Consider the following 26,242-nt stretch of genomic DNA (forward strand, 5'->3'; position numbering starts at 1 on the left):
TCCTATCAGTTCACCAATAAGGCCTGGTAGGGACCTGCCGAGCCTCTGGATAAATTGTATTTTCCAAGGGTTAATTAAGCTGTCTTGAGCTTCTGCATGAAGGGGAACAAACTGGCACTTGCAGCGGTTTCTGAAACCTGCTGTCGACATTGCAGTCCCTGCTGCTTTTAGCTGTATCGATCCGATGCCTGACCTGTGAAATCCTTGATGGCTGCTAACACTAGAAGCTTACTGGAGCTTTCCCAGGGTGCTTCAGGACAGCTTGTGTAGTCAAGTACAATTACCTGTCCCTCCAGGAGAGCCAATTAGTTCACAAAGAGCTGGAGCAGAACAAATGTTTTGTGTGTGATTTAGAATCCTAAAAAAGAAGGAGAAAAAAAAAGAGCTTTGTTCGGCCTGATTCTTTTGTTCCTAATTTTATGATTATTGTTCAATTCACAGTGGTCCTCACATTTCCTCACATATCTGAAAGAATTATAAGAACATGATAAACCAGATTTGCAGTCTTTTTTTTTTTTTTTAGGTAAAAATTGCCATGTGTCATTTAGGATTCACTTATAGGACTAATTGCATGGACCCATAAGATAGGAAGCCTGCCTGACTTGGTTTGTCTTTCTGTAATCTTGGAAAGTTTTTCTTTATGCTAGAGTAAATATTTTAGTTATAATGAATTTGGATCTTTAAAAAAAGAATATTTTGCTCCTATGACTACAGTTTTATCACATTGATGGGATCAGAACCATTGATTGCTATGTGCATCTTCCAGGTATTCTAGCATAATTGGTTCCTGAACTATAACAAAACCGGAGAGCGATCATTTGAACAGCAAAAGCAATGGATCATGCTTCATGCTTTCTTTTTAGAAGTAGTATGCTGGGCTAGCACTGAGTCATCCACACTCTCTTGTCCACTACCCCTTGAAAGCAATGGTATACATTTATGAGACATCTGGAAAGGGTAAGAAATGTAACTCTGTGGTCATGAAAACAGTGGTTTTCCTTTTTGGGGCCACACACATAGGAAACTGACAATTCTGACTTCATTAGCATCAATTATAACAATTTTTCTTTTTGTGGCATGTGGACCTGTGATCTTATCAGTATTGCAGACTTCAAGCTGGAAGTCCCTTTATCAATGTAGATCATCATTTCTTCTATAATCTAGAACTGAAAAGGACCATAGAAGCAATCTAGTTCAATCTCTTCATTTTACAGATCATAAGATCATAGATCTAGGGCTGGAAGTAACCTAAGAGATATTTTGGTCCCACACCCCCATTTTATAGATAAGCAAACGAAAACCCAGCAAGACTGAGATTACCTGGAGAGGCAGTATTAATGGTAGGTCCTGTGATTTCAGAGTTGGTATACTTTTGATTGTTTCATGTTGCCTTTTTTATAGTCTTAGAAAGTTGCTTGGAGTTACTGAAAGGTTACTGCATCGTCTAAGTGCATGCTGGATATAGTAAAGGTAATTGCCGCCCAAAATGGAACCGAGATCCTGGTTTTTCAGGGAAGGTGCCAGGCAAGATAGCCAAACAAACTTCTGGTTCCAAGTTAGAAGAATCCAGCACAAAAATTTAATTTATATTTCCAATTCATGAAATATTTGGTTTGATTTATTTAAAATTTAGAAGGGGTGTGAGAGTGGGAAGCTCTGGATCTGTAGGAAAATTGCTAAGGGAAATGGAACCTTTCCATCTAGCCCCTATAGAACACCTCTGAACTTAGCCACCAGCTTGTACTGAGGTAGCTTTCATTGCAGATAGCTTAATTTTGAATCTATGGCTTAAACTCCCCTGTTGGTTAGAACATGCAGCTAATAATGACAGTGGCTTGGGTTCAATTCCTGCTTGAACCTTCTTTCTGTTCCACAGCTAACATTTATGTAAGCTACATTTATGTAATCCTGATATGTCTATCATATATTTAAAATATATTTTAAAATATATATGTTAAATATATATTATGTATATGTTTATATAATCCTGGTATGTCTTTTACATTTAATAGCTATTAAAGCTTTACTTATCTAGCAGCTTCTGGGCTGTATGCAATTGATCACAACATGATTTGGGGGAAAGAATTGTGGGTAGGTCTGTAAAAATCCATCATCATCCATTGGATTGTAAACTCCTTGAGGGTAAGGAATGTCTTTTGTTTCTTTTTGTGTCACCAGTGCTTAGTATAGTGCCTGGAATAGAGTAGGTGCTTAATAAATGTTTATTGATTGAAGTGCCTACTATGTGCAGTGGCCTCTTCTAGTTGTTGGGGAAGAGATGGGATAAATAGGACATAGTAACAGATCAGAAAGACCTTTTCATTTAAGGGAATGATATAAAACATACACAGATAAATAGTGTACAAATTAGAATATAAGTGTAGAGAAATATAAGCAATATCACTCATAGAAAAGCATTACAAAACATTTGCTAACTCTACTAATGGTGGGTCAGTGGCCTCATCATCCCATCAAGAGGACAGCACATTACTTAACACATTTATTTAAGGTCTTCAGCTCAATCCAGTCCTTTTGGAAAAGACAGCACTCTAAAAACCACAAATTAAAGATTAAAAATACAATTATTCTACACAATGAGAATGATGGCTACAAACTATAAAGTACCTCAACCCTATTCCTCAAACTTAAAGCACTAACCAACTAGTTTGTCGACAGATATTTATTAAGGGTTTACTATATGCCAGACACTGTTTTATGCTCTGGGATAAGAGGAAGACAAAGATATGGTCCCTGCCCTCGAGGTGCTTCCATTTTAAAGAGGGAGACAAAGTACAGACAATTTATTCACATATCAGAAATATAAGGTATAAATAAAAAGTATTTTAGAGGGAGGGCATTAGTGGAAAGAGGGACCATAAGAGGCTTCCTTAAGAAGGTCATGGGAGAATCCGGGGAAGCAGGGAGCTAGAGGTAAAGCAGGCTATAGTATTCCAGGCTAGTAGGAGTAACTGAACACATGCTACAAAGAAGCGAGCTGTCTATCTCTATCCAGAGTCACATTTTTTGCCTTTGTGCTTTCTGCTAAACCTTCCCTTCTGCCTAGAGTTTTCTTCCAGGTCCATCTCAATTATGAATATTACTACCCAATTAGATCTGGATTTAACACGCTTATGGAAAACAACCAATAACTCTGATCCTCTTTGGACTTATCTCTCCTTTGTCACAAAAAGGAGGGATCTCATCTAGTGAACTCAGCTTAACAATTTTCCATATGTTTAATACTGTGGGGAACAGAGGTATAAATCCTAAAGGCCAAGAGTAATCTATGGTTTAAGGAAATTTGCAAGATACAAAGGAAAGTCAGCATACAATAGGGCTCATTTGTATATATACACACAAGTATATAGAAAGTCAGTGTGATATAGGGAAGAGAGGGCTAGCCTTGGAATCCAGAAGACATGTTTTCAAGTTCCATTCCTTACACATAATGCCTTTGTAATATAATCTAGGCAGTTCTTTAGGACTGTAAGTTACAGGAAAATTGCTGATTTGTAGCAATAAAGGAAATGTTCACATCCAGAGTTTTCCATGTGAATGAAATAAAAGTTGCAGACTATCATATGTATGTACTTATATGTACGTGTACACACATGTATCTATATGTACTACAAGTATGTGTTTATTCATAGTATATACCTAGAAAGATAGATAGGTGGGTAGATATATAGATGGACAGACAGACAGAAAGATAGACATTTCTCTATATATTCGAGATGTGGGAAATCTAATTTCATTAATGTGAGAAGCTCTTGAAGAGCAAATTTTCTCTTAACAATGAAGATTAACAAATGCTTTGGAGGTAGGTGGCACAGTGGGTAGAATGCTAGCCTTTAGAGTCAGGAAGCCCCAAGTTCAAATCTGGCCTAAGGCACTTACTAGCTGTGCGACCTGGGGAAGTCATTTAGCTTCTGTGTACCTTTTCTCAGCTGTAAAACACGAGGTTAATAATAACATCTATCACTCAGGGTTGCTGTAAGGATCAAATGATTTGTAAGGTGCTTAGAACAGTGCCTGCCTGGCACATAGTAGGTGCTATAGAAATGCTCGCTATTATTATTATTATTACAAATAACAAGTGTAGTAACATAATCTTTTAAAATTATTTTATTTTTAATTTGTGGGATAAAACAAGCATTTCCATAACACAGTATAATTTTAAAAATGATTGCAAGTGAACTTGTAAATCTATTATGTACAACTTGATATTCCTTTTAAAGTTATCCTGTAAATTTCCTTTTTTCCCTTTTCTTTCTTTTCTCCAACTGCTAAAGACATGGCTACCATTAGAGACAAATATATGTATGTATATGTATTTCTGCATGTATGTATGTATGTATATATATATATATATATACACACATATGTGTGTATGTAAAATCATTCTATAATAACATTATTTCAAAGTGCTGTCTTGGATGCTCAATGTGACAGAGCCAGTATGTAACAGATAAAAAACTTGAACCTAGGTCTACCTGATTCTTACACTGGGTCTCCATCTACTGTACCACAATACCTTTCTACATATGTCCTAATCCACAGTGAACTAAAAACAAAATCACAGTTTAAAAACAAAAAAACACCTTAAGCTTTTTCCCTCTATGAGGATTAACAAGATGGTAAAAGCTAGAGAATATGCTTTTAGAAGCTTGCCTTCCTTCATGAAATATGAGTGATAGTCTCCTTTTTGGAAAAGTGTTGCCCATATCCATAGAGCCCCTACTTGTGTCTCTAATCAGAGCAAAAAGGGGTCAGTGCAAGAAAGCACTGAGACATGCATGCTCAGATGATTAAGTGGGCTTCTTCAGATCAAGAGCTGAAGGAAAGGGAAGAATGGGGCCAAAAGACTTGAGGATTGTAGTTGTCAAGACAAGAAAGAGGATAAAACACCTGATTCAAACATCAAATTGAATGAAAGAGCTGTATAAAGAGGCAAGTGTGCTAATTTGAGTCCAAATATTCATTGCTTCCTAGTCCATTAAGGTACTCCTGGAAGCTGGTCTAGCATCAGATGAATGGAAACTCTTCTCTACAGATCATGGCAGCAGTGTTTCAAGGATGTATATTCCTTCTATTAAGCGACTGCTGCGAAGAGAATAAGAACCTGTACAAAATAATAAAAAAGAACCAGTCATGCTTCCTTTTGACTAAGTTTGCTGCTGTAGAAATCTTTCCTTGAACTTATATTACATACCATAATCCAGTGTTTGCAATTCACATGAGAAGAAAATTTTGGTTTTCTCGTGATTCTATTAATTTCATTTCAATTTAACAAACATTCGTTAAACACTGACTATGTATGTGCAAGGAGTAGAAGATACAAAGACAAAGCCATGATATCCCCTAAATTCAAGGAACTTATACTCTCCTAGGAGGATGTGATACATAGGCAGATAAGCAAAGAGAAGACTGACTATACAAAGGATGCTGGGTACTTACACAAGGTGGAAAGTACCAGTAACTGAGGATATACTGCCCATTGGAAGTAGAATGTGAGCTGTGCCTTGAGGGAAGATTTGGATGGTATGGGATGAAGGTGAAGAGAAGGAGGAAGAAGTGTATGTTAGACATGGAAATAACCTCTCTAAAGATATTGAGGTGGGAGACAGAAGAGTATAGTATGTACGGGGATCAGCTGTCAGGTCACACTTCTTAGAATCACAGAATCTCAAAGAGTCACAGAAATATCAAATCATTGGTGTTTGTAGGACTTTTTAGAGCCTGGTTGGTGATAGCTTGTATGCCTGTTTTCTGTAGACCAACTAGTTTAATGTTGTAGAAGCACATCAAAAAAGTGGCAGCTGGGTGATGGATATTTTGGTCAGAGAAACTTTTCCTCCTTTCTCGCTTAACTTTCTTACTGGGAAACAGTTCTTTTAATGCCTCCTTCTGATCATAAAGGACATCTTTATTGGCTTAGCTTTCCCCTTTGAGTTCTAAGGAATCATGTTTGCAATGCACCTGGAACAGATGAGAAGAAACGTTCCCTTTTCTGCACCTCTCCCCATCAGTCATTCTTATTTTCCTACTCCTCTTAACCTCACCAAGTCATGTCAGTGTGCATTTATATGGGAACAAAAAGAGAAAAATGTCTCATTATTCACACATAGATGTTAAATAAAACTATAACATTCAAATATGTAGCTAGGTGTCACAGTGTACAGGGTGTTATCCTTAGAACCAGGAAAGCCTGAGTTCAAATATAGCTCAAGACATTTACTTGCTGGGTGACTCTGGGCAAGTCACAATCTCTGTTTGCTTCATTTTCCTTTTCTTTAAAATGAGGATAATAGTAGCACCCACCTCTCAGGGTTTCTTAGGATCAAATGAGATAATAATTATATAATGAATTAGTATAGTACCTAGCATATAGTAAATGCTACATAAGTATTAGCTATTAATATTATTATTACTAATTATTTATGATATTGCTTCATGGATGTAGCCCCCAAAGGAAGCAAAGGGAACATAGCTAGACAGTGGTTTTCTTTCTTTACTCTCTATTGTCCATTCTGAACTAGTCCAAGAAAGGACAAGCTGTGTTTGAGGATTATCAGCTAATTTTTATTTTTTATTTTTGTGAGGCAATTGGGGTTAAGTGACTTGCCCAGGGTCACACAGCTAGTGAGTGTTAAGTGTCTGAGGTCGGATTTGAACTCAGGTACTCCTGACTCCAGGGCCGGTGCTCTATCCACTGCGTCACCTAGCTGCCCCTGGATTATCAGCTTTTAACTTAAAACAAATTTTAGAAGCCAGCTTTCCATAACTTCTCATGTTAGCCTGAGCATTCTCTGCTCTAACCAACTGTAAATAAGAAGGTATTGCTTAAAACTGCTCGCTCTCTATTCTTAGTATAGTGGCAGAGGCAGCTAGATGATGCAGTGGATGATGGAATGCTAGACTGGGAATAGCTGAGTTCAAATGCAGCCTCAGGTATTTATCTCCTGTGTGATATTGGGAAAATCACTTAACTTAAGTCTGCCTTGGTTTCCTCATCTGTAAAATGGGGGGTGATGATAATAGCACCTACCACCCTGGGTGCATGAAATAATACTTGAAAAGCACTGTGTAAACTGTAAAGCATTATATGAATGCTAATTATTATCATCAGTGTCATAGTATGAAGGCATGAGCCTTAAGGCACTCTCTCCACTCCCCAACTCCTACTACCAAAGATATTCCTTAGATACAAATGTAGGTGATGGATATTGTGACATTTGTAAAAATGTTTAATCTTTACTCTTTACCATTTGAATTACTAACAAAATTAATTAGATATTTTAAAATAGTCAATAACTTGGATTGTGAATTATTCAAATTTTTAATTTTTAATATTTATTATTTGATATTTTCATTTTTAATATTTTGTTTTTCACTGGATAAGAACAGTACTTTTTTTTCAGTGAGGCAATGGGGATTAAGTAACTTGCCCAGGGTCACACAGCTAGTAAGTGTTAAGTGTCAGAGGTCGGATTTGAACTCAGGTCCTCCTGAATCCAGGGCCGGTGCTTTTATCCACTGTGCCACCTCGCTGACCCCCAGTACTTTTTTTGAAAACAGAATTTGAACAAGATCTATAATTGTACTGAATATTCTGGACAAATACTGATGGGGCAGCAAATGCACTGGACTGGCACATCTTTTTTGACCCTGAAAAACAAACTTGCAATGAAACATTATGTAGAAACACTGTATATACTACCTTTAAAATTATTCTTAGCCCCCACTTTGTCTGGTATGAGAAGTATATCACTGCTCTTTTATACCCCGAATTGGAATTTTGTTGTTGGAGCTTATGTCTTTTTGTTTTTTCTTATTACTTCATTTTCATATAGAATATTTCCATTCTTTTGGAAATGGATGTAGGTTAGATAGACTATAGTGGTATAAATATAGGTTGCTCCTAGATGTAAAATATATTTTTAAAGTTTTCTTTGAAATGACAAAAAAAAATTCATTGGTAGATAATGAAAAATACGCCCATTATAAATTGTACTGAGATATTTATAAGTCAGATTAGGACTTATAAAGTATGGCCCATTTTGGGATCAATTTAAAGTATTTAAAATCTAGGCCTGTGATAATAAACCTCATTTTAAAACAATAAGACAGGGTCAGCTAGGTGGCACAGTGAATAGAGCACTGGCCCTGAATTCAGGAGGACCTGAGTTCAAATCTGGCCTCAGACACTTAACAATTTACTAGCTGTGTGATCCTGGGCAAGTCACTTAACCCCAATTGCCTCACCAAAAAAAAAACAAAAAACCCAAAACACCCAAAACTCCCTTCCCCCCCCAAAGAATCCACCGTAACAATAAGACATTCTTCATGATTGAACTGACTTTCATACTTCTTTGCATCTGTCATCCATTCAAAGATTCAGGTTATAGTCCATTTGTGTCTCCTTAGCCTTTGGGACTCTTGTCCATGCCCTTCCATGAATCCTCCACAAGGAATTCATCAGATGTACTACTTGTCTTCCTCTAGATCTCTTGACTTTGAATGCATGTGTACCAATGGACCATGAGGGCTATCCATTAGTTACCCCTTGGTTTCACTACTTCTTTCTCTAATCTTTCTGATTATACCTTTTATGTTCCTTCTCCAGTACAATTCTTTGTTCGTGATGTACAGCAACTTTATTTTGCCCTTTAGATGATCCACAAACTTTAATCTTCAGAGATTGGTTGTTCTACAACTTGAAGCCATACAGTACCATGGGAAGAATATTAATATTAAAAATGTTTGTCTTAAGGAGAAGAATAGGATCATTAAAGCAATGGGCAATTTTCCAATCTGCAAAACCAAGATCGAGCTCTGAGACATTTAATTTTTCATGGTTGTTGTGAAGTATGCTCATGTTCAAATAAATAGTTTAATTTTTCACTTGTGGAAGGGAGATGGCACCTGAGAAGGGATGTAATTCAATTCAATAAAACTATAAACTTCATAAATCTTTAAGGTTGTGTTATAAAAATGTATTGATTGTGAGTAAGCCTAATGTAAATTGGCAGTATGGTCTAGTGGAGGTGGAGGGGAAACTAACCAAACAAACAAATGATGTTTTGGAGACCGGGGTTCAAATCCTGGCTTTGTTATTTATCCATCTGAATTACAGCAGATCACCATACATTACTGTTATTTAGCTTACTTATCTATAAAAGGAAGGAGCTAGATTAGGTGATCTATAAAGTCCCTTCCATTTCTAAAGAAATTAAGTAGTATCTGCTCTTAAGGAGTTTGCATTCTACTGGTACACTTGGAAGTATAATACAAAACAGGAATAATGGGAGCAGAGAAGAAAACAGACAAAATATTTTAGGAGGATTTTTGAAGGATGAGAGGGGCAGCTAGGTGGCGCAGTGGATAGAGCACCGGCCCTGGAGTCAGGAGTACCTGAGTTCAAATCCCGACTCAGACATTTAACACTTATTAGCTGTGTGACCCTGGGCAAGTCACTTAGCCCCAATTGCCTCACTAAAAAAAAAAAAAAAAAAGGATGAGAATATCCTCCTTCCCCACCTTTGGGTGGCTACACCTAGCAGTGTGTAGCTAAATATTTAACAACTGGATTTCATTCCCTCTCCTTCCCCCCTCCCACTTCCCATCCCCCCCAAAAGTTGCACACCTATCAAACTTTAAAATGTAATCTTCATGGTTAACATTTTGTCCATCATTTTCTTCAACAAAATAGTAATTAGCTTTTTTCTGAGGTGAAAGTGCTCTCACTGAAAATTTAATAATTAGCTCTAGTGAGATGTTATGAACTGGATCTAACATACCATTGTATATGTCATTCTATTCCACAAAAGTTTATGAAATCTTGCCCCTACTTGTAAGTACATATAAAAACTCATTTATTATATGTACTATAGAGAAGGATCAGGTTCCCATTGAGATGCCATAGTCTTAACCTTCTACTATCTCACCTTATAGAAATGTGCTGCCCTTCATCTACAAAATCAATGCCTGGAATTCTATGTTTTATCCAGCTGGTGATAAATTTGTCTCACTCCACATATACTTTCTTGTTCTGCCCCACTTGTAAACAGCAGCATAAAGTTTCATGATGTTGAGCTTGGTCTGAGGGTCTGTTGTCTATAGCTATAAAACTAAGCAAAATTAACTGGTTTATTTGGGGACTGAACCAACTACCTCAACATCAAGACCATTCTCTAACCCACTGAACCAAGAGCAATGATTCACATAAAGCACACACATTGCGCATATATGTGTATATATATATATGTATATATATATATATATATATATATGTGTGTGTGTGTGTGTGTGTGTGTGTACAGGGATAGACATATGTATACAAATAAATCTGTTTACCTTTTCAGGAATTCAGCACAGGAACAAAAGCACTATTGAAAGCAAGTTCTTAGAAATGAGGTGCAGTGGAAAGAGCCCTAGATTCTAGGAGCTAAGAACTCCTGATCTCCCTGGCTCCCGCAATGTAGTCTTATGTGGCTATCAGAAAGTTATTCCCTGTGCCTCAGTTTCTCCATCTGTATTTGAGAATCAGATATTCCCTATATATCTTATATAGAGAGAGACGAGCCATTCTATGTAAAAACTAAACTGAAGGGATTGTAATAATTATTTTAATATGTAGGAGATCAAGCATTTGCCACTTAACCTTAGCGCAAACATTTCCATCAGTCTTATGGCAATTACTGTCTTTCTTGAAATAAGTTCAATATAGAATCCCCAAGCTTCCTTTTACTTATAGCCAGAACTATCCATGTCCTTCCTTGACTAATGAATCTAAAGGAAAATATCCCATCAATAGTTCCACTCCATTTATAGATATGGAACAATGAGCAAAGAGAAAGCAAATCCATCATAAAGAAATGTTGTGACAAGTCCTCAAAATGAGCCTAAATGGAGAAGAAGAGGTACTTACAACCAATAGTAAGGTAAGCAGCATCAATTTCAACACAGAAGAAAGAAAGTGACCTCTTTCTCCTCCCCTCCCCCTTTAAAATTTAGGTTCAAGTGTGGGGAAAAAAGTAGTGAAAATAAAGAGAATGATGCTTGGGTTTCTGAGTATCTCTTTTGAGATTTAGAGCAAGCAAACAAACATAATTCTGCATCACTTTGTCTTCTGCCTAAGATTTTCAAACCACAGGCTGTCTCTAAATGTGCATGAAGGCTGTCATGGATGCATGTCATTTTTCCATTGGGGAATGTAATAGATACGCACCATCCTGCTCCATCTGAAGTGCTAGGAATGAGGGTGGCAAAGGTATCAGTGCTTTGTAGGTCAAGGTCCAAGCTGTCAAAGAACAAATGGAGAAGGCAAATTCACAGCAACCATTAATGCTGACTGACTGCTGCAAAATTAGGAATGGAAGAAATACTCTTGTGAAAAAACAAAAAACCCAAAAATATTGTTGGAGATACATGATAATAAAAACTATTCAAACTCTCTTCTTCAGCCACTGCTATCTTTGTCTCTTTTCTCACTATCTCCCCTTTAATTTTTTTCCTTTGCCTCCACTAAACTGATAAACTTGCTACTTGCTCCCTGTTTCCTAATCCCTTCTACTAAATGGGAAACCCCATTTTTATTCCTCCTGCCCCTTTTCTAGCATCATTAGTTTGTCTCTCTTCCCAGCATCTCACCCTCCATTTCTCCTTCTTTAAGCATGTTCAGGTACCCCAGATTCTAAAGTAGCTAACATGACCACCACTCTTCCAAAGTTTCATTTTTATCTCTTTTCTTACAGATTCCTCGACTGTATTGCTTATAGCTGACATGAATTACTCATTATTAATTTTCTCCTTGATAGTTAGCTTTTATCTTGACTACTTTATTAAAATTCTTCTCAATCACAAGGATATCCCTCCTGGTCATATTCAAAGGCCTTTTCTTAGATAGCATCTTACTGGATCCTTTGTCTGCCTCCAACCCTCTTGATGACTTTTTCTGCTTCTGCATTCTTTCTAGGCTTAGCTTCAGATTTACCATAATCTCAGATCCCATCCTTAAAAAACACTGATACTCTTTTAAAAAAAATTATCACTTCAATTTCTCAGTTACTTTTGCATGCCAACCCACCACCATCAGCTCCACCCAAAAGAATACTCTCTTTGATAAATAGTTAAGCAAAACAAATCAACACACAGGCCATGTCTGAAAACATGTCTCTCATTCCATACCTGTAGTCCACTACTACCACCACCACTATCATAACAACAACTAGATGAGGGGGGTATAATTCTTTAATGATTCACTGAAGTCACAGTCATTGCATTGATCAGCTGATTGTTGTCTTCTCCAATGCAGAAGCTTCCTTTGATGTTAGCCAGCTCTGCTCATTGCATCCATGACTTCTGGATCTCTAAAACTTATGGCATCACCTCCAACTCTACACATTCACCTTGAAGGTAATGTTTGGGCACCTACTCAGGAAAGAAAAAGCAAAGCAGAAAAAGCCAAAGAGGGCCTAAGCACAAATCATGCTTCATGTGGGAGCAGTGACAGGGTGGGCAAGTAGAGCACAATCCCTTCCTCATGGAGAGTTAAGGACAAAGCATACTACTTGCCACATGGGAGAAAGGAAGCAAAGACTTGATCTAGAAGGTGATTCTTCTTTTAACTGGAACCACATAACTCCCTTCCCTTATAACTGGATGGGTGGAGCACCGAGGCATCACTCAAGATTTGCATGTCATGGCAAGGCACCAAATTCTTTTAGCAGTGGGTTGGCATTTGGCCAGAAACAGCCAGGATGTCTGTTATCTTTGACAAGTCTAAATGCTGTCACCCATGTGGTCCATAGGAAGCATGCAGTGAATATGTGTGCTCTAAACAATCTATATTATAATTCAAATAGCCCATTACATTCACTATAATCTTCCCATAAGATGAAAGTTGTTTGTTCAACTGTTCAACAGGTATTCTGCCTTCACCTATGACTTGTGCTGTCTGAACAACTCAGTACTTTTCTTTTTTTCTTTTTCTTTCCTTTTTTAAAAAAATTTATTTATTTATTTTTTACAACTCAGTGCTTTTCACAGTGTTCATTTAAGATGGTCCAGATCTCCTATTTAACCATGGCTGGGCTTTCTTTAGTTCTTCAGCTATAGGTTGATCCTGGTGGTGATCTCAGATTCTCTTCTGAGAAACATGCCAAAGAAATACTCCTCTTCTCTTTGCCTTATGTCTGAACCCCAAACCCAGGAACCCTCATCCCAAGAGGTAATTGCCACATCTGGAAATAGCCATTTCTTAGGATGTCTAGTTGTTGCCTTGGAGAGAAAAGGGCAGAAAAGACCAGCTCAGCTAGAGACTCTAGGTCCAATTTCAGTCTCACCTAGGTAAGCACGTCTCCTGTGTTTTCTAAAAGATAATATTGCTACTGGGGTAGGAGTTGAAAGGAAGAGAAATCCTTTTTCCTCTGCTTGCTGAAAGTCCAAAGAGGGGAAGGCACTGGAAAAAAGTCACAAGGCAAGAGGTTCCAATAGAGGTTAAACTTCACTACAATGAACTGAAGAACAGAGGGGGCCATTTCCTTTAGTCTAAGAGTCTATCCCTTCTTATGTTCAGGTGCCGATTATCTTATACACTACAGATGTCAAATACTCCAGCAACACTCCTGAGTGTAGCCTGAGCCAGACTAAAATGTAATTGGGAAATATTTAAATAAAATATAGTAGAACATAGATAATGTTAATATGTGGTTTTCTAAGTCAGCATGCACCCTTAGGGATCCTTATGCATAGTTTAGTGGTCCTTTTTTCTCTTTGAGTTTGACACAACTATTCTATACAACTTCCAGTCATTGGGAACCAAATTACTTACTGTTACCCCAGTAAGACCCTAGGGCATATGTCCACTTCCATAGGAAGAGTCCAACTCTGTGTAGAGAAAGGTACATAGTTTGTTGTTTCATTAAATTAAATAAACAAAAAAAAATTAAATGAATAAGTACTGATTAGAATCTCTGTGGATCAACCCTTCATTATAGTGTTATTAACTCTTGATTTTGACTCATGTTTAAACTTCAGCTAAAGCTTTAAGGACCACATCAACCAGCTTTCTTCTTATATAGTGTTCTTTAACATAGCTGTACCTTTTTTAGTACCCTCATTTCCATTGAGGAACTTGTGTATTCAATTCTGCCTTCACATCTTACCTGTTCTCACCATTGAACACATGCTCCTTCCATTTACCTGAACCTGAAATCCCCATCCAATACAGCTTTGTCAAATTATTTCTATCTCTCTTTTTCTTTCTTTCTTTTTTTTTTTTTTTGGTGGGGCAATGAAGGTTAAGTGACTTGCCCAGGGTCACACAGCTAGTAAGTGTCAAGTGTTTGAGGCCAGATTTGAACTCAGGTCCTCCTGAATCCAGGGCCAGTGCTTTATCCACTGAACCACCTAGCTGCCCTTTATCTCTTCTTTTAAAAAAAGTGCTAAAACAGATCTTTCCCAACACCATCTGACTCTCATCACTTAAATTTATCTATGAACCTTCACAGTATTTATGAGTTATAATACCTAATAATACCTAGATTACCCAGTGGATAGAGTGCTGGTCTTGGAGTCAAGAGGACCTGAGTTAAAATCTGGCCCCTGATGCTTACTAGCTGTGTGACCCTGGGCAAGTCACTTAATCCTGTTTACCTCAGTTTCTCATGGCAAACCACTTTAGTATCTTTGCCAAAGAAAAACCTAAATGGAGTCATGAAGAGTTGGACATAACTGAAATGACTCAACAACAAAAATAATAGCTATAGAGTACTTCAAGATTTGCTAATCACTTTACACACACTATCTTCTTTGATCCTTATGAAAACATCTACCTGTGAAGAAGGCATTATTTTCCCCACCATTTACAAACAAGGTAACCGTAGATGAGAGAGATGGAGTTTGTGCATGATCACACACAACTCATGTCAAAGACAGGATTTGAACCCAGATCTTCCTGATTATAAGTCCAGTGTTTTATTTACCATACATGTTGGTTATAATCCATTTAAAAAGCACATATTATCTATCTATCTATCATCTATCTAGTTATCATCTACTATCTATCATCTATGTATCTATGTATCTATCATCTATCTATTTACTTCACTTCTTCAAATATTCTATTCTTTCATTACTGAGAATATTCCTTCCATAAATATGGATCTCAACCTCTCCACATTTTAGCAGATGGTCTTTTTGAGTTGTTTTTTTAAAAATAATTTACTACTCAGTAGGAAGCCTTCTAATCATCAGTCTCTCCAAACTTACCTCTTTTGGTTCCTGAATGACAGAGTTGGTCCTTGGGCTTTTACTCAAAACCTTTTGGTTTGATGGGACCTGCTACTCAGTTTTCAAACTGGTAATAGAGACTTTGAGAACCCAGGGTCATCCCCATGCCATGATTACTCATTGCCAAAAGACTGTAGCTGAAGGAATATAGAGATATTTATCCTTGAATTGCTTATAAAAGAGCTAGGGAGGCAACTTTCTAATCTGCAACTAAAAGGGATTGGATTAGAGCAAGAGTTCTTAACATTTTTGAATGTCATTAGCCTCTTGGGCAATCTGATAAAGCCTATAGATCCTTCTTAAAATAATATTTTAAATTATATATATAATATATACACACATATACATACACACATGTATATATGTAACACACATGCATGTATTTGCATATATATTATATAACAAACTTTAGGAGGAAATCAATTCTACTGAAATAAAGTTATAAAATTATTTTTTAAAATCATAGACTCCCAGTCTATTAGATGATACCTAAGATCCCTTTCATTTCTAGTAATTTATATAATAAAGGATTTAAAAAATTAAGTAACAAAAGAATCAGGGCTATGAATTTAAATATATGCTTATTAATTTCAGTTGTTCTTTGAGTTTTGGCTGTATCCTATATTCCAGAATGTTCCTGTCTTCTTCTTTGATTATATTGTAAATTCCTTGAGGCAGGGATTGTTTTGCTGTTTTTTTGCACCCTTAACAACACATGGTCTGACACACTGTATATGTTTAATAAATGCTTTTTGACTTTATATAACTTTGCTATATCTAGTACATTACTCAACATTCATGAAATATTCAAGAAAAGGTGGCTGGCTAGATATTACACCAGGAAATTGAAAAAAATGTGAGATTATTGCTAATAATAAGGTCTTGTATTGTATAGACCAATATTTAATGGGCTTGTATTAAGCCATACTTCTATTTTAGCATCAAAAATTGATTAAAAAACTCAGTCACTTAAGTTGGCTAATGCTAACAATGTCAGTATAAAATAAAACTTTTGATCCAAAAGGATTGTAAATGGCTTAGACTATAAAATGTCCTTGAATTACCAAGATTGCTGTTAATCCATTTTTGGAAGCTCAGTACATATTGATTAATTTGGGTGAGTCTGTGAGTGCTGGGATATATGTTTGTGATGGGTGCCAAAAAGGTCACTGAAAATGTGTATTATAGGAAAAGGACAACAAGAGACTCCAGTGTTGATTATATATCTAACTGAACCTGAACAAAAAGCATGCCAAAGGTAGAAAAGTCTACCCTGGAAGAGAGAGGGAGAGTAATGGCCAAGGCACCCAGAGAACAAAGAGAGGTTAAACAATTTTGGACCCAATAAGATCCAAATCCTCTTCCACGGAAGCATCCAGCATGGCTGACTTGATGCCATTAATGTTAGTGAATTGCAAAGTAGCACTAACTTTAAGGTATAAAAGTGTGAATTATGGAATAGGCCCTCAGCTTGGTTAATTATGTTATAGATATTATCTGTGCCTTTGGTAGTATCTCTGCTGAGCTATGAGTCATTCAATAATTTATCTAGAAGTACATTGTGTGCCACAATAGTCCTGGGGATTAATGAGTAATAAATGAAAGTATTTCCCCTTTTTCCAGTTGCCTAATGATTTTACTTTGGACCCCACCACATAATTTTCTCTACAAGTGGTTTGATAATAAATGAAAGTATTTTCCCTTTTTCCAGTTACCTATGTCCAACCTTTTTTTTTTTTTTTTTTTTTTGCGGGGCGATGGGGGTTAAGTGACTTGCCCAGGGTCACACAGTTAGTAATTGTCAAGTGACTGAGGCCGGATTTGAACTCAGGTACTCCTGAATCCAGGGCCGGTGCTTTATCCACTGCACCACCTAGCTGCCCCTGTCCAACCCTTTCTGCTTCCTTTGCCTACACTTGCTGAACCCTAAGCTAGATAGTGAGAAGGAGCAAGAATGGAGCACAATGCCCATCACTTTCCCCAATGAAATGAATTGAACTGGCATTGTCTTCATGCCATCTGCCTTACTTTGCAATAAAACTATATTATTTAAAAAGTTTCTATGGTAATTTAAATGGAAAATTACTTATTCATATGAATTCATAGGTGACTTTTGAGTCACCTTCAATGGCAGCTACATTTTGAGGTGTCTAGATCAAGTCCCATGCTTTCTAGTCTGGATCTTCCTCCCCTCAGAGAATTCATATGTCATTATCTTGAATATTAAGCACTCATAGGTCCAAAACAAATTTTTCTGTTTATATGTTGAAGAAAAAAGTTGAAGACAGATAATGGAACCAGGTTTCCAAACTAGCCATGTGAATTATTTTTCTCTAGTGTACATGAATATCAAACCACTTGTAGAGAAATTATGTGGTGGGGTCCAAAGTAAAATCATTAGAGACAATATTGGGACCAAGGTTTCCAAACTAGTCATTTGAACTATTAAAAAGAAAATATGTGAATATGATAACACACTAAGAAAAAATTATATTTTAGAACCATAGAGATTTTGGTTTTTTTGGTGAGGCAATTGGGGTTAAGTGACTTGCCCAGGGTCACATAGCTAGTAAGTGTTAAGTGTCTGAGGCCGTGGACCATAGAGTTTTAAATTACACTTTGGCCATTTTCTATACTGAGTCTACACGAATGCAGTAAAAAAAATGCAAGTGGTTTAACCAACCAGAGACAGCTAGTAGATGACTGAGTTGGGAATCAAACACAGGACTTTTTTTCTCTAATTTCAGGGCTCTTTGCACTATATCACTCTGTCTTTAATTTTGTTAATTATACTGCAATGACTCCACCCATAGGTTTAATTACTGGAGTGAAAAATTTTAAAGCTATGGCAATCAAGTTTCATAGTGAATATTTATATTGCAGCCTTTGTTTTTTTGAGTTTGAGTCTAATTCTTCTCTTTTGATATATCCTAGAAAATTCTAATACACTGATTAGAAGAGTGGGAAACTTCAGCAAACCCTGATGCCTCATCTTAAGATCGAGGGGAACCTAGGTTCTTGAAATCTTTGCCAGGGGAGCCCAAAGTAACAGGCCCTATAAAACTGGAAAGACATAGACTATGGATCAAACAACAGCCAGCATCTGCCATCTGAGAACCAGACTAAGTATTAGCTTCTAGGTAATGAATTATTTTGGTCATATCAATTCCTGAAAATCCCCTACTAAGGTGAGGAAGAATATATATTGTTAAGTATTAGAGTACTTCTCCATACATAGATACTAAATATATAAGGCATTCCAAAAGAATGGAATAGAAGCATTAATATAAAAAAGAAAGAGAAAGGAAGAATAGAGAAAGAAAAGAGAGAAAGAAAAGTGGAAAGAAGGGAGAAACAACAAAAGAAAGATGAGAAGAAAAAGAAAACAATAAAGAATAAAAGAAGGAAGGCAAAAAAGAAGGAAATAAAGAAGGAATAAAATAAGGAAGAGAAAAAAAGAAAAAAGAAAGAAAAGTTGACAAAGAAAATATTAGTAGTTACTGGCTCATATGCTTGTTTTTCACCTCTATAAAATTTTAATGAGAATAGTTTATCCATGCATGTATCAAGGCTATCCCTAATGAAAATATGAGAATGAGACAGTTCACTTTATTCAGCTGATTTTTCATATCAGACCACATTTTCATAGTCACACAATTGATGGAGAGATGGAGAAAAAAGGACATTCCACTTTTCTCTACAAGGTATTGCTTCTTAAAAAGAACATGATTGGTAGATCACAATGCACTAAATAATCTATTCCAATGAAATGTTTCCCAGGTATAATCATGCAAGATTCCAGGGTAGACACAAAGAGATAACTTTCCTTAATATCCACATGATTATGATATTGAAGGTGAAATAAAATGTGGGGCTAGGTGGCAAACTGATCATGTAGCAATAATGAGGAAAAATAGATAAATATACTGAATATTCCACTGACATCCCTGAAATATTACAAAATCTAGAGGAAGACTTGCAATTCATTAGGTAGCTTTTCAGTGGAAGATTTCTGAAAGGATTTGGAGAGAAATGAACTAGCAAAAACTGAGAAGATTTGTGTGAACTGGTTTAAAGTGAAGAAAACAATTCATATACTAACACTAATACTTTAAAATGATAAACTTTGAAATATTTAGGAACTCTGATTAACAAAATAATCAAACACAATTACAAAAGACTCATGATTAAACATGCTATCCACTTCTCAAGAAAGCTGATGGACTCAAAGTAGTGAGTGAAACATTTTTCCCCTTTCTTTTTTGGATATGGCTAATGTGAGAACTTCTTTTACAAGGCTATACATATTTTCAATGGGTTTTGTTTTTCTTGCTTTCTCGGTGCAGGGAGGGAAGGAAGGAAAGAAGGAAAGAAGGAAGGAGAAAAATTATTCAGAACTGAGAATAAAACAAAATTTAATTTTTAAAAAAGGAAAAAAAGGAATTGCTACGTATATTAAAATAGGGAATTATTAGTAAGATCAGAGATCCACTTAAGAAAGGGGGATAAAAGTGGGTTTTTTTGCCCTATTGTTTATTCATTGCCCCATGAACATATCTTAAATATTTTTCTTTCATTTTTAATATTGTCATTTTTGCACTTGTAACATGTAAGCATGCTATAACAGATATAGATATGGCCATAGCTAATTTGCAATATAATTTTGCAGTTAGTTAACCTGGCTGTTTTTCAGTGTTTTTTGATGACAAGGTACTTTAAAATAGAAGTATCAAACTCAGAGCCCAAGGGCCATGTGGCTCACAAAATTTGCCTATGCTCCCTGCCTGAATCAAATAAAAATGTAACTGTGAACTGTTTTGTGAAATAAATCAAATACAATTAAACATAGAAAATACTAATTTGTGGTTTTCTAAGTCAATATGTAAATCTCAAGGATCTGGATCCCTTCATATTTGAGTTTGATACCACTACTCTAAGCCATAGAGAGCTTTTATTGCTTTCCCTCAAAGTCTCATTATTTCAACTTTGATTTAAACAAGAAGTGATGTCTAATTTTTGAACCAATAGTCACTTAAGCCATCATAGTCAATGGTTTAGCTGTACTATTCGTTTTCCAACTTGATGGAAACATTGTTATCAGTTAGACTAAGAGATACATTGTTGAATTGTGCCAAGATATGAACTGATTTGGGGTTATACAAATTGCTAACATCTTTGCTATCTGACATAGTCAATAGAGTACTGGACTTGGAGTCAGGAAGATTTGTGATCAAATCCTGTCTCGGATTCCTTACTAGCTGTGTGACACTGGGCAAGTCATTTAACCTCTCTGTACCTGCTTCCCTTGTAAAAAGGGGTTAACAATAGCACCTACATCCCTGGAATCCTTGGGGGGTTCAAAAGAGACAGTGTATATAAAGTGTTTTGTAAACCTTAAAGCACTATATGTTGTTATAGTAGTACCTTAGGGTCTTATCACCCCATCTGAATATTGTTCACAGGAACAGACTAATGGTGGAGATAGTTAGCATTGATATAACACTTTAAGGTTTGTAAACATATAGTACTTTAGAGTTTGTTTGACATATGTTAATTAATTGGATCCTGGCTGGAACTAGGGTATGGCCTTGTGTAGCACCTAGGAATAGAGATTTGTGTTTTTTGGTAGTAGTAACCTACTAACCCCTGTTCTATTTTGTGTTGTTGTTGTCATTGTTGTTGTTGATCAGTTACTTTCAGTTTTGCCCAACTCTTTGTGACCTCATTTGGGGTTTTATTGGCAGATACTACAGTGGTTTTTCCATTTCCTTCCCCAACTCATTTTACAGATGAGGAAACTGAGGCAAAAAGGGTTAAGTGACTTGCCCAAGATCATATTGCTGGGAAATGTCTAAGGCCAGATTTAAACTGAGGAAGAGGAGTCTTCTTGGTTCCATGCCTGGGACTCTATCTACTATGGCACCTAGCTTCCCTGATTTATTTTGTAGATTAGTGCATAGTTTGCCAATGTTTTTTAAAGAGCACATACTGAGGAGGGTAAAGGAAAGATGGGGGATTAGAGGTAGCAACCCAGCCAAACTCTTTCAACATTCCCCTCAAAACAACTTTAAAATATTGCCTCAAATCAAATTTTGGAGCAGCAGAGTGAACAAAAGGTCAAAGTGACACATTTTCCCAGCTAAGACTCCTTAGGAAGTCAGGAGGAGAAGTTTGTGACACCAGGGTAGGAGCCAGTCCAGAGAGGATTCTGCAGGAACACCAGCAGTGAGATTTGAATTGTAAGAAAAAACAAAACACCCTACAACCAAAGCCTCAAAGAAAAATGCTGATTAGACACAAGCCCAGCAAGAATTCCTGGAAGAGTTTAATAAAGAGATAAGAATGATAGAGGAAAAATTGGAGAAAAAATGAGAGAGATGGAATAAAATTATGAAAAGAGAGTTAACAGCATGCCTCTTTTAGAGGCACAAAAATACTAAAAAAATACATTAAAAATAGAATTGGTTTAAAGGTAAAAACTCCTTAAAAAGCAGAGTAGGCTAAATGGAGAAAGAGGTACAAAAGCCCACTAAAGAAAATAATTCCTTAAAAATTAGAATTGAGCAAGTGCAAGCTAATGACTCCATGAAACATGAAGAAACAATAAATAATTTTTAAAATGGGAAAAAAAAACCTGACTTGGAAAATAAATTGAGGAGAGAGACTTCAAGAATTGTTAAGTTATCTGAAAACCATGATCATAAAAAGAGCCTAGACATCAAATTTCAAGACATCAATCAGGAAAACTTCCCTGCTATCCTAGAGCCAGAGGGTAAAATAGACATTGAAATAATTCACCTATCACCTCCTAAAAGAGATCCCAAAATGAAAACTTCCAGAAATGTCATAGACAAATCTCAGAGCTCACAGGTCAAGGAGAAAGTATTGTGACCTGTCAAAAAGAAATGATTCAAATATATAGAGCCACAGTCAGGATCACACAAGATTTAGTAACTTCTATGTTAAAAGAGAGTAGGGCTTGGAATATGATATTCTGGAAAGCAAAGGAGCTAAGATTAAAACCAAGTATAACCTACCCAGTAAATCTGAGTATAACCTGTCAGGGGAAAATGACTATTTAATGAAATAGAAGACTTTCAAGCATTCCTGATGAAAAGACGAGAGCTGAATAAAAAATTTGACATTCAAACACAGGATTCAAGAGAAGCTTAAAAAGAGAAACATGGAAGAGAAATCATAAGAGAATCAATAAATTTAAACTTTATATTCCTTCATGGGAAGAAAATGCATGTAATTCCTAAGAACTTTATTATTATTATTTTGTTGTTTATGTTTGGTTTTTTTTTGGCGGGGGCAATGAGGGTTAAGTGACTTGCCCAAGTTCACACAGCTAGTAAGTGTCAAGTATCTGAGGATGGATTTGAACTCAGATCCTCCTTAATCCAGGGCCGGTGCTTTATCAACTGTGCCAACTAGCTTCCCCCAGAACTTTATTATTATTATTAAAGCAGAAGTACTTTACATAAACAGAGGACACAGAAGTGAGTTGATTTTATTTGGATGGCCTAAAAAAAATGAAGGGGTAAGAAAGGGGCATGCACTGGGGAGGAGGTAGAATGAGGAAAAATGATTTCATATAAAGAAGTGTGCAAGGAGGAGCTTTAGCAGTGAAGGGGAAAATAGGAGGAGTGGCAGGCAATGTTTGAACCTCAGTCTCCTTGGAATTAGTTCAAAGATGGAAGAATGCATGCAAACACACATTCAGTTAGGTATAGAAATCTGTCTTATCCAACAGGTTAATAGAAGAAGAATGGGATAAGAGAAGGGGGGTGATACTAAAAGGGAGGGCAAATTAAAAGAAGCAGTGATCAGAATCAGTGAGGATGAAAAGGAAGAGAGAAGAATAAATAGAAGAAAATAGGATGTAGGGAAATATACTGTTATTAATCATATCTGTGAATGTGAATGGGATGAGTTCACACACAAAATGGAAGCAGATAGCAAAATGGACTAGAAACGAGAATCCAACAATATGTTGTTTACAAGAGACACACTTGAAACAAAAAGATACATGCATCCAATTAAAATGAGGAGATGGAGCAGGATCTATTATGCTTCAGCTAAAATTAGAAAGGCAGGGGAAGTGATCCTTATCTCAGATAAAGTAAAAGTAAGAATATACCTAATTGAAAGAGATAATCAAAGAAACCACATTTTGAAAAAAGGTGCCATAGACAATGAAGTAATATACATTGTTTTTACAGAAACTTTCTCTAATAAAGGACTCATTTCTCAAATATATAGGGAACTAAGTCAAATTCATAAAAATAAATCATTCCCCGATTGATAAATTGTCAAGGCATACAAACAGGTAGTTTTCAGGATAACAAATCAAAGCTATCCATAGACACATGAAAAAATGCTCTAAATCACTATTGATTGGAGATGAGCAAATGAAAACAACTCTGAGGTACCACTTCACTTGATCAGAAATGACAAATGCTGAAAGGGATGACAGAAAATAGGTACACTAATGAACTGTTGGAATTGTGAATTGGTTTAATCATGTTTGAAAAGAATTTGGAACTATGCCTGAAGGGCTATAAAACTGTGCATAACCTTGGACACAGTAGTAACACTACTAGGTCTCTACCCCAAAGAGATCAAAGGAAAAGGACCTATATATATACAAAAAAAATATTTATAGCAGCTTTTTTTTGTAGTGGCAAAGAATTAAAAACTGGGGGGGGGATGCCTATCAATTGGAGAGTGCCCAATCAAGTTATGTTATATGATTGTGATGAAATACTATTGTTATAAGAAATGATGAGGGGGATTGTTTAAAAAATATGGGGAGAACTATATGAACTGATGCAAAGTAAAGTAAGCAGAACCAGGAGATCATTGTGCACAATAACAGCAATATTATAATGATGATCATCTATGAAAGACTTAGCTACTCTGATCAAAACAATGATCCAAGAAAGTTCAAAAGGAGTCATGATGAAAAATGTTATTCACCTTCAGAGAAAGAACTAACTGATTAACTCAGTGCAAATTGAAGCATAGTTTATATTTTTTAAAAACTCAGTCTAAAATGGCTTTGTTGGTTGTTCAGTTGCTTCTTACTTTTGATGACCCCATTTGGGGATTTCTTGGCAAAGATGCTAGAGTAGTTTGCCATTTCCTTCTCGAGCTTATTTTACAGATGAGAAAACTGAGGCAAACAGGGTTAAGTGACTTGCCCAGGGTCCCACAGCTAGTAAATGTCTGAGGTCAGATTTGAACTCAGGAAGATGAGTCTTCCTGATCCCAAACCCAGTGCTCTCTCTCTTATGCCATCTAGCTACCCTCAAGAAAGGCACTACCTGGCTTACAGTAGGCACTTATTGCTTGATTGACTCCAGAAAGAGGGCTGCTTCAGGAAGATAGGTGAGAAGAGATTAACTGTTTAGCTATGCCAGAAAGAAAGAGACCAGGTAAATTCAAGAAACTTAGTTGTTAGAAACTCAGTAACACAGGTGTTTTCATTCTGAGACTGCTGAAAAGTAATAGACAATAAGCAGATAAAGGGTCAAAACAAAGTCATCCCAGTCAAGTTAAAAAGAGACATTGTCTCTCCTTTTAGAATAAGAAGAGGTCACTTTTCTCTTTTTTGTCATTCTATACCTTTGTTCATATTCAGGTCAGGAGTTCCATCTTACTTAAGTGACATATAGGTTACAGGCCTGTCAGTTCCACCCAAGTGGGTGGAAGTGTTACCCCTATTTTTTGATAAGTGACAAATTTATGCTTTGATATTATTTTCAAAGTGTAAGTGCTAAAGTGGTTCCATAGCTCTCCATGTCTAAAACACATTGTCTGATATGCTACTTTTCTGACATGCTAGGATTAAATGAGATAATATTTGGAAAGTTTAGCACAGTGCCCGGCACTGTTAGATGTTCCCTCCCTACCTTCTTCCCTTCCTTCCTTCCTTCCTTCCTTCCTTCCTTCCTTCCTTCCTTCCTTCCTTCCTTCCTTCCTTCCTTCCTTCCTTCCTTCCTTCCTTCCTTCCTTCCTTCCTTCCTTCCTTCCTTCCTTCCTTCCTTCCTTCCTTCCTTCCTTCCTTCCTTCCTTCCTTCCTTCCTTCCTTCCTCCCTCATTGCAAATCACCTGGTGGCAGTTGTTAGTAAAGAGGGAAAGGCAATGCAGCTAGCCATAGAGACGAAGACCCCTCAATCCTAACTAAACTAAAAGGGGACTCTGAATGTGTAACTGTGATGCTGGGAGAAAGTAGTGATGTTTCCAGCTGCTACTGTTATGGTCTTCTCCTTCACTCTGTAGGTCCCTTTCTGACTCCCAGACATTTGTACTTTCTTTGTAGAGACTGTAGAGAACTCAACTTGCCAGCTGAGAAGAGCAGTAGGTATTTAGTCCACTAACATTTATTAAACCTCTACTATGTGCTAGACAATTTGGTAACTTTGAGGGATGAAATGAAAAGTAAAAACAGTCCCTGCTTACAAGGAGCTCACAGTCTAATGGGAGAAAACATGCAACTATGTACAAACAAGACAAATATGGTATCAATTGAGCATAGTCTCAGAGGAAAGCTCTAAGATGGAAAAGTCTAGGAAAGGCTTGGTGTAGAAGGTGTGACTTTAGTGAAGATTTGAAGAAAGCCTGGGAAGTGATCAGTGGTACAAGATCAAAACCAATTATGAGTTTCTTATCATCGTTCCCCAAATACCAGTCTTGGTTCTTTCTTTCTTTCTTTCTTTCTTTCTTTCTTTCTTTTCTTTTCTTTTTTTTTTTTTGCGGGGCAGTGGGGGTTAAGTGATTTGCCTAGGGTCACACAGCTAGTAAGTGTCAAGTGTCTGAGGCCGGATTTGAACTCAGGTACTCCTGAATCCAGGGCCAGTGCTTTATCCACTGGGCCACCTAGCTGCCCCCAACCAGTCTTGATTCTTGAAGGCACAGGAGCACATAACCCCTTCTTTTGAAC

This window comes from Dromiciops gliroides, chromosome 2 (assembly GCF_019393635.1).
Source record: "Dromiciops gliroides isolate mDroGli1 chromosome 2, mDroGli1.pri, whole genome shotgun sequence".
NCBI classification, from domain to species: Eukaryota; Metazoa; Chordata; class Mammalia; order Microbiotheria; family Microbiotheriidae; genus Dromiciops; species Dromiciops gliroides.